This window comes from Nothobranchius furzeri, chromosome 1, assembly GCF_043380555.1.
Source record: "Nothobranchius furzeri strain GRZ-AD chromosome 1, NfurGRZ-RIMD1, whole genome shotgun sequence".
Lineage (NCBI taxonomy): Eukaryota > Metazoa > Chordata > Actinopteri > Cyprinodontiformes > Nothobranchiidae > Nothobranchius > Nothobranchius furzeri.
The window spans coordinates 89,946,147-89,958,409 of record NC_091741.1 but is presented as its reverse complement, the minus strand read 5'-3'; positions in this window follow the sequence as shown (position 1 = coordinate 89,958,409).

Below are 12,263 nucleotides of genomic sequence, written 5' to 3'. Positions count from 1 at the left end.
CAGGGACACATTACATCAGTGAGGGTGCTTGGAGAGGTTACATTTATCAAAACAATTTCAGAAGCTGGACAGTTTTTCAAATGATCTTATGCTGCACTCATGCTGCCATCCTTCTGGGTTTGTTTTTAATGCAAGACATCGCCTGTAGCAAGTTTGAATAAGTCCACCCAAACAGTTTCAAACAGTGCAAACCCACATCGTCATTTGGCTCTTTAAAAAGCAAAATATAAAGAAATAAGCAGGGACTCAACCATTTTTCACAGCACTGTCTGTGTTTATACATATTCCATGTCTAGAAGGTTTCATATGAAATCAAGGCTTTGTAAAAATAAGATCAAGGTTATCCAATTCAACTTTCAAACTAATGTTGGAACTGATTAGTGATTAGACTGTTTTAGAGAAAGCAGAATAACAACAAAAAGGCAAGCAGCATCCCGGCACACACAGACAACAAAATGCATTACCTCCCCTCCATCTTTCCATATACAGACTCCCTGCGGAGACTGGCTTATGAGGCTAAACTAATAAAGCCAGCATGGTGGCTACTGCAGGGGCTGCTGCACTGTGGTTAGTTGCCCCCTCAGCCCCCGGCATGCTTTTTGCCTTTCTGTTTTGTTCTCAAGCATATCATGAAGGGATTATATCACACACTTGTGCAACCCCCGTGTGCAGTCGGTATCATTCTTCCAGCATTAGCATTATGACCTGAGAGGGCTGCAGGACTGGGTAAGCAGCACGTTAATGAATTACTTATTAATAGAACAAATTAATGAAAATTGTGCTGATTTGTAACATCTTTCTGGTGTATACCTGCATGGTGGTTGTCTAGCAGATGCCACTGGAAACTGTCTGGAACAAGTTTCACGTACAACATGGAGATATTTTCTGAATACATCGGAAGATCAGTGACGGGAGAACAGCTAATAATCATGACATGAACGCCATTGTCAGAATCTTCGTTGTTGTGAATAAATCTGAGCACTAATAAGGGATGAAGCCTTTGGGCAGAAGTACAGTCTACCTAGCGGGATGTGGCATCACTCAGCGAACACAAGGAAAGCTTTAGGCTAAGAGTCTCAAGGTCTTGGACAGCATTGGAGGAACGATTATTTTCCATCAGTGCTCGTATGGAAATTCCTGTTATTAAAAGTATCTAAAGTTTGAAGCAGTAAGAAAAAAGAGTGGTTATCAATCTACACCAATTATTTTTGTTTTGCAGGATGTGCTCACAGACGCTGCCCCCAGCACTGTCTACTAATGACCTTGCTTACTATTGAGTTTAATGATAAAGATGAGTTCAAAGGTGTGACAGTGATTTTTCTTTTAGAAAATAAATTGGTGAAAAAGAGAGAAAACCTTCCATCTGAAGTACCAAATCTCTCATCAAAAGCAGTGGTAGACAAGAGCATGTTGAGAATCATTAAGTGTTAATAACTTATAAAAACAAACACAGCTATTAAAGTTTGGCTTGTTTTTACTTGTGTTGTATATTTGCAAGCAAGACTAAATAAAAACAGTCATTAAATCTCCTGTTGCTTGAAAAGATGCCTTTTGAAATATTTCCTGTTGAAATGTGCTTTTAAAATAGAATTAATTAACACATGGATGCAGGAGGTACCATGCAGAGTTATTACAAACATCAAAATAATTCAGTTTAGGAAACAAGTAATTTTATCCAGGTCAAACATAACATTTTTAAGGAGAGACATACAAAACACGTGAATAAAAGATCAAATGTACCCTCGGTCATTATTGGGGTTAATAGGTAAATCCTCAGTTGTGTTTGTGCTCCAAACTTTCATAGATTTTATGATCATGAATAAAAAACAGTCACTTTTGTGCTGACTGCTCGTCATCTTGAAATGACATTTAAACCCCATAATCACCTGATCTTTATATGCTGATTTAATTATACTCCTGTTTGCTGTTTTTTCTGTTTGTCTGCTCAGAAGAAAATTATATTTGTGGAATTCCACAGTTAGAAAATCAATAAAAATGGAAGCATGTTTTCCATTGTTGCAATAGTGATTCAATTTAAAGTTTTCCTCTCTCTTTCCTGACAGAATTCCAACCAGGAAATTGCTTCACTCTAGCACTTTAAAAGCATTACAAACAACCTAGAAAAACCAAACAAACAAACTGGATGCTGGCTGTCAAACAAGAAGCTTTTGTTCATGCCACCCAAAATGACTTTTTTAGTGGCGGTAATGCCAATTTAAGTATCCAGAGTATTCCGGAGTTTTCCCCTTTAAGAAATTCGGCGTGATTTTTCTGAAATCCATAAAAGTGATAATCTTATCATGTACTGTGATATAATGTAAGCAATACGCCTTTTTTATTTGTTTATTTTTTTGCTAAGTACGCCCCCTGCCCCGCAGAGCTCCATGCAATAGGAAACTGAGTGCCGACCAGAACTAAGCAATAGCTAACATGCTTCAAATTTAAGGAAGTACCTCTGCTGATGCAGAGTTGATGAAATTTTCACAGACAAGTAAGTCTCTAAAATATAAATATATGAAAACACAACATGACATGAGAATAGTACTTTCTAGTAGACTAGGGGTCTTAGCACACCTCTGTTGTCGCTTGGCTTCCTGGGGCTCGAGGCTAGGAGGGAGATCTGGCTGTCTGGTTGGGGTCTGGGGTGGTGGGTTGCTGTGCTCAGCGTTGGGTGGGGGAGCCTGCTCATCAGCACCCCAGCAGAAAGGGTCACACACTGGTAACTGTGACGGTTGTACCCAGTGTGCAGCAGTACTGGGACCAGAGTGAATAGGGTGTGTATGGGGAGCATGAGTGGGTGTCCGGCATGCATATTTGTAAGTCTTGGGTTGTATGTGCATGTGTGAGCATGAGGGAGGGAGTGTGGGACTGTGTTTGTGTATGACTGTATAGGTCAGGTGGGGCCTTTGACTCCTCTCTTCTCCTGGGACTTCTTTTGATGATATAGATCTTCGTCTCCCCTCTCCCTGTCACACTTGGTGTGGAGTGCGGTGCCTTGGTCTGCCTGAGTGTTCGTGGCTCCCGGGTCAGAGGGTTTAAGATTTCTGGCGTCTGCCTGATCAATCCCGGTGGCTGCCTGGTGGGGTCTGGGTCCCTGGGTAGTCACCCCTGGGTCCCGGGTCGCTGGGTCCCGGGCTCGGCCGGCTAGGGGGTGGGAGGCTGCGGGCGGGCCTGTGGGCTTGCCGCTGATATCTCCCGGGACTCTGCCAGCTGCTGGTTGTGGCCCCCCCGGGGCGATCCTCTGCGCCTCTCGAGGGGGGCGGGGGCCTTTCTGGTTGCAGTCTCCTTGGGGTTCCTGTATTCTGGGGCAGCGCCTGGATCTCTGGGACTTGGAGCTCCCTCTGTCTCCTACACATCTTTGGAGGGCAGATCTGTGGCCCCTCACACTCTCTATTGGATGCTTTTATAGAGAAACCTTACATAAACAAGCGCGTGTACACACACAGGTGCTCACATGGTGCTCTGAAAAGTATGGGCTTGGGCACGTTCAACACATGTCTTAAGGCTGTCGTTGCCACTAAATGCACTGTGATTTATTATCGTGTGATTGTTCAGTTAAACAATGTTGATTGTATATTTCTGACGCAGTGATAGCTTGCTCCTGTTGTATTATTGTGTGTCCCATTTTTTCTCTCTTCTTTCTCTTTCTGCAGGTCTAGAAGCAGACTCTTGTTCATTATTGTTTATTTTTGTGGACCCCCCCTTTTTGTTTTTTCCTTTCTCTTTCACCTCTGTCTCCATGTCTGGTCGGAATTAAAAATGATTCCAAAACAATAACAATAATGTTTTAATTATCAGGCGTGACATTAAAAGCAGACGCTTTGATGCTCCACCTGAGAGTAAATCTGTAAGGCTTGTCACCAGCATTCAGACATCAATTCTGTTTGCTTCACAGCCAGACAGGACAAAGGGGGAAATAAATAAATAAAAAGAGAATAGTACTTTTAATACAACGTGTTTTAGCTCAGTTTGTCAGCTACAGAAGGACATAAATAAACAAGAAACTTGAAGTCGACATCTTAAGAAAACTGAAGGAGAAATTACTTGTGAGATATGCTCGTCAGCCACTAGAGCTTCTTAACAACGTTATTCATGATTGATGAAAGTTCTCATTATATTGTTTGAAAACATTCGTAGAACCACATACTCGGAACGTGTTCACCACATTCCCTGGGCTTGATGAACGTTCTCATAACGTTGTTAAGGAACATTTTTAGAACCACGTTCTCAGAACACGGTAACGTTATTTATGGTTGATTAAAGTTCCAATGTTAGAAAACATTCTTAGAACCACGTTTTTATAACGTCTTCACAACGTTATTTATGACTGATGAAAGATCTAATAATGTTTGTTGGAAAACATTCTAAGAAACACTTTCTTAAAATGTCTTTACATCGATTGATAAAAGTTCTAATAATTTTTGTTGGAAAAAAGTCTTAGAACCACATTATTGGAACATCTTAACTATGTTATTCGTGATTTAATTATGTTGTTTGAAAACATTCGTTGAACCACATTGTCGGAACGTGTTCACAACATTATCTGGCTTTGATGAAAGTTCTCATAACGTTGTTAAGGAACATTTTTAGAACCACGTTCTCAGAACATGGTAACAACGTTATTTATGGTTGATTAATGTTGGTGACGCGGTGAATTAAAACATTAAGAATCCTAATGTTTTAATTCACCGCTTCACCAGTGTGTTTTTCCTGTTTGTGAGACAAACCCCTCCTCCATAACTAGGTTACTTGTACAGAAGCCTGGAAAGGCCAAAATTCGTCAAATGTTTTTTTTTTCCTACTGGCTGATATGAATTAGTACAACAGAATAGAGTAAATTTTATTAGTCCCACAGTGGGGACATTCACTCATTACAGCAGCACATACACTTAAGAGGAACAGATTACAGGTAAAACTGAGATTCCAGCCATGTTTGCTTTGATAACCTCAATAACTTCATGCTGATGACCAACATGAACACAGTCCTCTGTTTAGTGGATGCAACTACATCAATGAAGTTAGCTTAACATGATAGATTTTTTTTCTTGGCAGGAAATAATAACTGGTAATATTATGAATGACATTATATTGCCCACCCCCAGATGGAATTTTAAAAATTGACATTAATTATAATTAAAAGTTCCTGTGTGACATTTGTGACAACTGTAAACTTTTACTGCTGATAGATATACAGAAAGATAGAGATAGACAGACAGACAGACAGTGAAGCTGGAGGAGAAGCGGGGTGACGTGGGTGTGTTTGGAGGACTAGATAGATAGACAGACAGACAGACAGACAGACAGACAGACAGACAGACAGATAGATAGATAGATAGATAGATAGATAGATAGATAGATAGATAGATAGATAGATAGATAGATAGATAGATAGATAGATAGATTAAAAGTCAGAATTCTGAGAAAAAAACCTCATAATTTTGAGAAAATAACTCAGAATTCTGAGAAAAAGGTAAGAATTCTCTTTCTTTTCTTTTTTCTTGTCTGTGGCTTGAATCCTCTTACGTACAGAGTAGAAATTAATAAATTAAATGTAGAGCACAGAAAGTTTCAATATATATAACCCCCCCCCCCCCCCCCCCCCCCCCCCGCTCTAAACGGTCAGCAATTTCTCTGCTCCCAACCCTATGACCCTGTCTCACTCTGAAATGTTCAGAAGTTGGCAGCCATGGGTGGAGCTGAGGCTGTTACATTTGGAACAGAGTTGAAACAAATGAACCAGTGTAGCTAGTAGCTAACTTAGCTAACCCAAGAATCTAAGAAGGCCTCCTTGGACCGGGGTATCCCATCTGCTCGACAGACTGGCTCCCGTGTGAGGCTGTAGTCATGCTGGGTGCTTGTGGTCTAATTTGGTCTAATATGGGTTGTGACTGTTAAATTACAAGCGGAGCCTCAGACTGCTGTGGTCATAGCTGGGCGCCAGGGCCTTTTACATGCTCCACGATTGGAGATAAGCAGGACATTAGCTACATGCTAACTAGGGTTGGGCATTGTTTGATTTTGATCAATTCCAATTCCTCGTTTCGATTCCGGTTCCTATCTCTTTTCACATGTCTGAACAAAACCTTCTTGAACCATCTACAGGCGGTTCAGAATACCTGTGCTCGGCTTCTGACCAAGTCCTCCAAACACACCCACAACACCCCACTTCTCCTCCAGCTTCACTGTCTGCCAGTCAACTTCAAGGTTCATTTCAAGATCCTGGTTCTGGTCTATAGGGCCTTACATGGACAAGCACCATCTTACATTGGTGATCTTCTGAGTCCCTACACCCCCAGCAGGTCCCTGAGGTCCAGTGATCAAAGCCTACTGGTTGTGCAGCACCAGGCTTAAGACCAAAGGTGACAGATCATTTTCTGCTGTGGCCCCCAGACTCTGGAACTCTCTCCCCCTGAGCCTGAGATCAGTGGACTCAGTGGTCTCCTTTAAAAAGCAGCTGAAAACTCACTTGTTCAAGCTGGCTTTTGTATGACCTTCTTCACCACTCTCTCTTTATTCTGCTCTCCCCACCTATTCCACCTTCCTCAGGATCCACTGATTTCCCTCTTTCCTATTCACCCTCTCTCTTTCTTAACTTTTTTGTTTTTGTGAAGCGCCTCATGATTTTTATCTTGAGAGGCGCTATAGAAATGATATTTTCTTCTTCTTTCTTCTTCTACATTTAAAGAAACTAAGATGGAGGTTTGATAACTCAAATAATAGATTAAACAAACACATTTCTTTATTTATTTCTATTTAAACATTGTGTTTAATACTCTGTATGCTTCCTAAGAGTCCATTCTGTTAAGGGAAGAAAATCATTTCTTTTGTGAATACTTACAGAATGATGCACAGATCTGCATTAGTAAATTGTATACACTATAGTGATTATAAATAAAGAAAAATTAAATAATTCCAGTCAGGGGATTGTTGTTTTACAAAATCTGGGGCAGCTACAATTGTGTCTCATAGATCCAAAATAAATGATGTTGGTATGAAATTCACTCCAGTAGCTCAGAGTACGTCTGACCTATAAATTCATTTGCTAGAAATTAACACTCTGTTTAATTTTTTTGCAACACTAAAAAAAATCTTAGTTGACTGAAATCTTTTTAAATTTCAGTCGACTAAAACTGACTAAAACCTTTTTGAGATTAACGCCCAGAACACACCAGCTGTAAAGTGAAGTGGATCACTCACATAATTTGCATGCTACCCATTGCTCCTCTGTTCACATCGGGTGAGAATTTTTGATGAGCACTTCTGCTCTTAATGCTTAGGATTAGCTTAGATGAGATTCTGCTGTGACGTCATACATGTAACGTCTGATTTATAGGCATTTTAAATACGAATGTTTACAAACTAATAAATCTTAAACTATGTGACAGACATAGTCAAAAAAACACACACTGTTTTTTGTTCAATGGCATTCATTCTTACAGGGCAGCCATGAGCCGACTGGAAGGAGAGGAGACTTAAGGTTCCTAGATAGGCTATTCACCATTTCTCTCTCTCTCTCTCTCTCTCTCTCTCTCTCTCTCTCTCTCTCTCTCTCTCTCTCTCTCTCTCTCTCTCTCTCTCTCTCTCTCTCTCTCTCTCTCTCTCTCTCTCTCTCTCTCTCTCTCTCTCTCTCTCTCTCTCTCTCTCTCTCTCTCTGTCTCTCTCTCTCTCTCACAATATAATAACACGTTATATGTTCACTCACCTAAAGGATTATTAGGAACACCATACTAATACTGTGTTTGACCCCCTATCACCTTCAGAACTGCCTTAATTCTATGTGGCATTGATTCAAAAAGGTGCTGAAAGCCTTCTGTAGAAATGTTGGCCCATATTGATTGGATAGCATCTTACAGTTGATGGAGATCTGTGGGATGCACATCCAGGGCACGAAGCTCCCGTTCCACTACATCCCAAAGATGCTCTATCGGGTTGAGATCTGGTGACTGTGGGGGCCGTTGTAGTACAGTGAACTCATTGTCATGTTCAACAAACCAATTTGAAATGATTGGAGCTTTATGACATGGAGCATTCTCCTGCTGGAAGTAGCCATCGGAGGATGGGTACATGGTGGTCATGAAGGGATGGACATGGCCAGAAACAATGCTCAGGTAGCCTGTGGCATTTAAACCATGCCCAATTGGCACTACGGGGCCTAAAGAGTGCCAAGAAAACATCCCCCACACCATTATACCACCACCAGCAGCCTGCACAGTGGTAACAAGGCATGATGGATCCATGTTCAAAATGGATGAAATCCCACCATCTCCAACTCAACCTCTCTAAAACTGAACTACTTGTCATCCTAGCAAAATCATCCATACAGCACAATAACTCAATCCAAAATGACTTCCTATCTCTTGCTCCTTCAAAGGCAGTTCGAAATCTGGGTGTTGTGATTGATGAACACCTGACCTTTAAAGAGCATGTTGCCTCTGTTGCTCGTTCATGCAGCTTTGCGCTGTATATCATACGAAAGATCAGACCATACCTAACACAACATGTCACCCAGCTCCTGGTGCAATCTACTGTCATCTCCCGCCTCGATTACTGCAATGCCCTTCTAACTGGTCTTCCAGCCTGTACTGTGAGACCACTTCAAATGGTCCAGAACGCAGTGGTGTGTCTGGTCCTCAATCAGCCAAAAAGAGCACACGTCACCCCTCTGTTCACTGAGCTCCACTGGCTACTGCTAGCAGCACGCATCAAATTCAAATTGCTAACACTAGCATACAAAGTCCGAGATGGTACAGCTCCCATCTACCTGAATCCTCTTGCAAAGGCTTACGTCTCAGCCCGGCCGCTCCGGTCATCACAGGATCGTCGGCTAGCAGAGCCTACACCACGCTCAGGACAATCCAGACTTTTTTCATGCATCGTTCCACAAATGTGGAATGACCTACCAAGCACTACCAGAACAGGGTCTTCCTTTTCAATTTTCAAGAAACTCCTGAAGACCCTGCTCTTCAGAGAGCATCTTCTAAACTAGCACCTTGCCTGCACCCGTCCCCCCTCTCTACTGTCCACTCCGTGTTCCCTCCTCTCCATGACTGATGTCAATGTTGTTGTTGTTGTTATTGTTGTTGTTAGCCTCAAGGGCAATATGCCGATTATCACTTGTAAGTTGCTTTGGACAAAAGCGTCTGCTAAATACATAACCATAAACATAACCATGTTCTCATTCTGTTTATGCCAGTAGTAGTGGAAATGAGTTGTACCCGGTGGGGTCTTCTGCTGTTGTAGCCCATCCGCCTCAAGGTTGTGTGTGTTGTGGCTTCACAAATGCTTTGCTGCATTCCTCAGTAGAAACAAGTGGTTATTCCAGTCAAAGTTGCTGTTCTTTCAGCTTGAATCAGTCGGCCCATTCTCCTCTCACCTCTAGCATCAACAAGGCATTTTCGCCCACAGGACTGCCGCATACTGGATGTTTTTCCCTTTTTACACCATTCTTTGTGAACCCAGATTGTGAAATACTCAAACCAGACCATCTGGCACCAACAACCATGCCACGCTCAAGATTGCTTAAATCACCTTTCTTTCCCATTTTTACATTCAGTTTGGAGTTCAGGAGATTGTCTTGACCAGGACCACACCCCTAAATGCATTGGAGCAACTGCCATGTGATTGATTGATTAGATAATTTCATTAGGGGGAAGTTGAACAGGTGTTTCTAATAACCCTTTAGTATGAGTATATATATATATATATATATATATATATATATATATATATATATATATATATATATATATATATATATATATAATTCCCCCACCCCACACACACACTCTTTCTATGCTTCTCATGACTTTGCCTCTGATTTTAATATAAAAGTAAGCACCCTCTCACCACTGCACTACCCAATCCAAGCTAACTTTTCTTATTACAGCAAAACACACCGTAATCATATAAGAATATAAGACCATTTCTGTCTCATCCTGGTGCTTTAAATCACCCTGAAATGAATCTAGTTTTTTTTCTTATCAGTAACACAGCTTTGCTCTTCAATTTAAATTAGCAAAGCTGCACTGTTGATGTTACTTTGGCCAAAAAGTAATAAAATACAAGGATACTGGCCACTTTGGTCTTGTTGAAACATGGATGCCAATCCGTCATTCAAGTTCAGACACATGATAGGCATTACCCTTTGCTCAGTGTTTGGTATAAAGGCTTGGGGGCACCTTCAATGTTGTTCAAAAAAGGACCATCGTTAAAGGTCTGGTGAGCTCTTTGAGACAGTTCAGCGCTGCAGTCCCACTACTGCAATGAGAAATCCTTTTTATGTCAGTAAGCTTGGCCTGATTGAATTCCTTTGCATATCAGCAGATGGATCAAGTAAGAAGGGGGAGCAGATTTGTGCTTGTGATAAACTGTAGCCTTTCCTGAGCCAAGGATTTACATCAGGCCATGTTGATGAAATCACTCCTGCACAACTACTGTGAAGCTACTGAGATACCTTTACTAGTAGTGCCAATGCAGATATCACTACACCTACAATAAAACAGCCAGTCAGACGGTGATTTATTTTGTTTTCCAATGTTACACTGCTCACATCTTTTCGGTGGATTGATGATATTGGTTGATTATGATGTGCAATATTCTCATTCTGAATGTTTTATAGAAAGCCTGCCCTAGACACAATATTGATAGTCCAATGTACTTTGAGTGTATTTTAAAGGTTTTCATGTTGAATTTTCCAAGAAATGCAGCTTTTTTAATGCAGTGCAGGAAATGTGAATTGGCTTTTCGAAACCTTAATTATTTAATTTTTTGAATATTAGTTGTTATTGGTGTTTATTAACATCCTCATCCTCATCAACAATAAACTAAAAACAGGAGAAAGGTGTAAAGTATTTCACTGGACTGAAAGCTGTAGTGGTGTGATGTTCACAAATCAAATCTTTTGAATGGGTTTTCAAAGTGAACGATGAGAGCTGAGTCCCTGTAGAGAGCCGTTTATCTTGTCTCCCAGTAACAAACCTCCCCGGAAGTCGATAAAGCGCACCCGCTGAAACCCCACCCACCACTTAGGAGGAACCCTAACCAACCCCATGCCCCCTCATGAACACCGCAGGAACACATTGATCTCAATACCCCCCCCCCCCCCCCCCCCACCACCACCACCACCACCACCACCGCCATTTCTTACTGTGGCGGTGCGTGCATGGCCATGGGAGAGAGGGAGACAAGTGACGTGGTAGATGTGGTGGATGTGGCAAAAGCGGCAGCACTGGAGCAAGAAAATGCAGCTGCTGCAAAATGACCAATCAGTTCTACCTATATTCACAGGACATGGACAAAGAACTCTTGGTTCCCCGAGGAAGAAATTGACTGCAGGAAGCTGCGGAAAATTGAAAATGCAATGTTCAGTGTTAAAACCAACAGAGTTTCCTTTATACAGCTCCCTTCTATTTAATGAATACAATGTAGTGAGAGATCGAGTAAATAAAGTGAATGTTTCAAACAGTCACAGTCTTGTGTATCGTCCAGCAATTGTCAGTTTTTAGGTACAGTTTGACCATTCAGCATCCGGTCAAAAAGGAGACACGAGACTGCATGTGTTCCCTTTAAATCAGCCTGCCTTCATCCCATCAGCTGGAGCTCAGAGCCTGCAGCTCTGAACACGGGTAACGAATTGTCAACAATAATGTTCTCTTCTCAAGGTCCATCCTTATCGCCCTACAGGATTCTTCATGCCTAACACTCACAGCTCAGATCAGTTGCTAAATCAAAGAATGATTTCCTAAATTAAATATGAACTTCTAAATCTTATAAGCTAGATAATCATTAAATAAACGTTGGTTTATTGCTACTCATAATAATTATAATATAATGAAATGTTTCATTAATCTGTGCTCAATGACTGAAGTTTGAAATGAATGTTATGTTATGATTGGTGAAATATGTTTCAGCATGTTTATTTGACAAGGTCATCACCATTTGCACTCGCACAAGGACAAAGTAAAGTTAATTTAAACTCATGACACATAGATAGTCCCTTACCCCAGATCACAGCCTCCGTATCAAAGAAGGCGTGTGTTTCTGAGACTCTTGGTAACATTCCTCAACTTGTCAACCTCTGGTTGGCTACACAAATCATAACATGAGAACATTAAAACCAGATCACTCTGGTGATTCAGTAGTTCAAGAGAAAGCTTCAGACCGGCCATCTGAAGCAAAATCCTCTCTAACCATCAAAGCTTTTGACAAGTCGTCAAAATCTTTTTGCACCTGCAAAGCTGATACAGCAAACAGTTCCTGCAGAA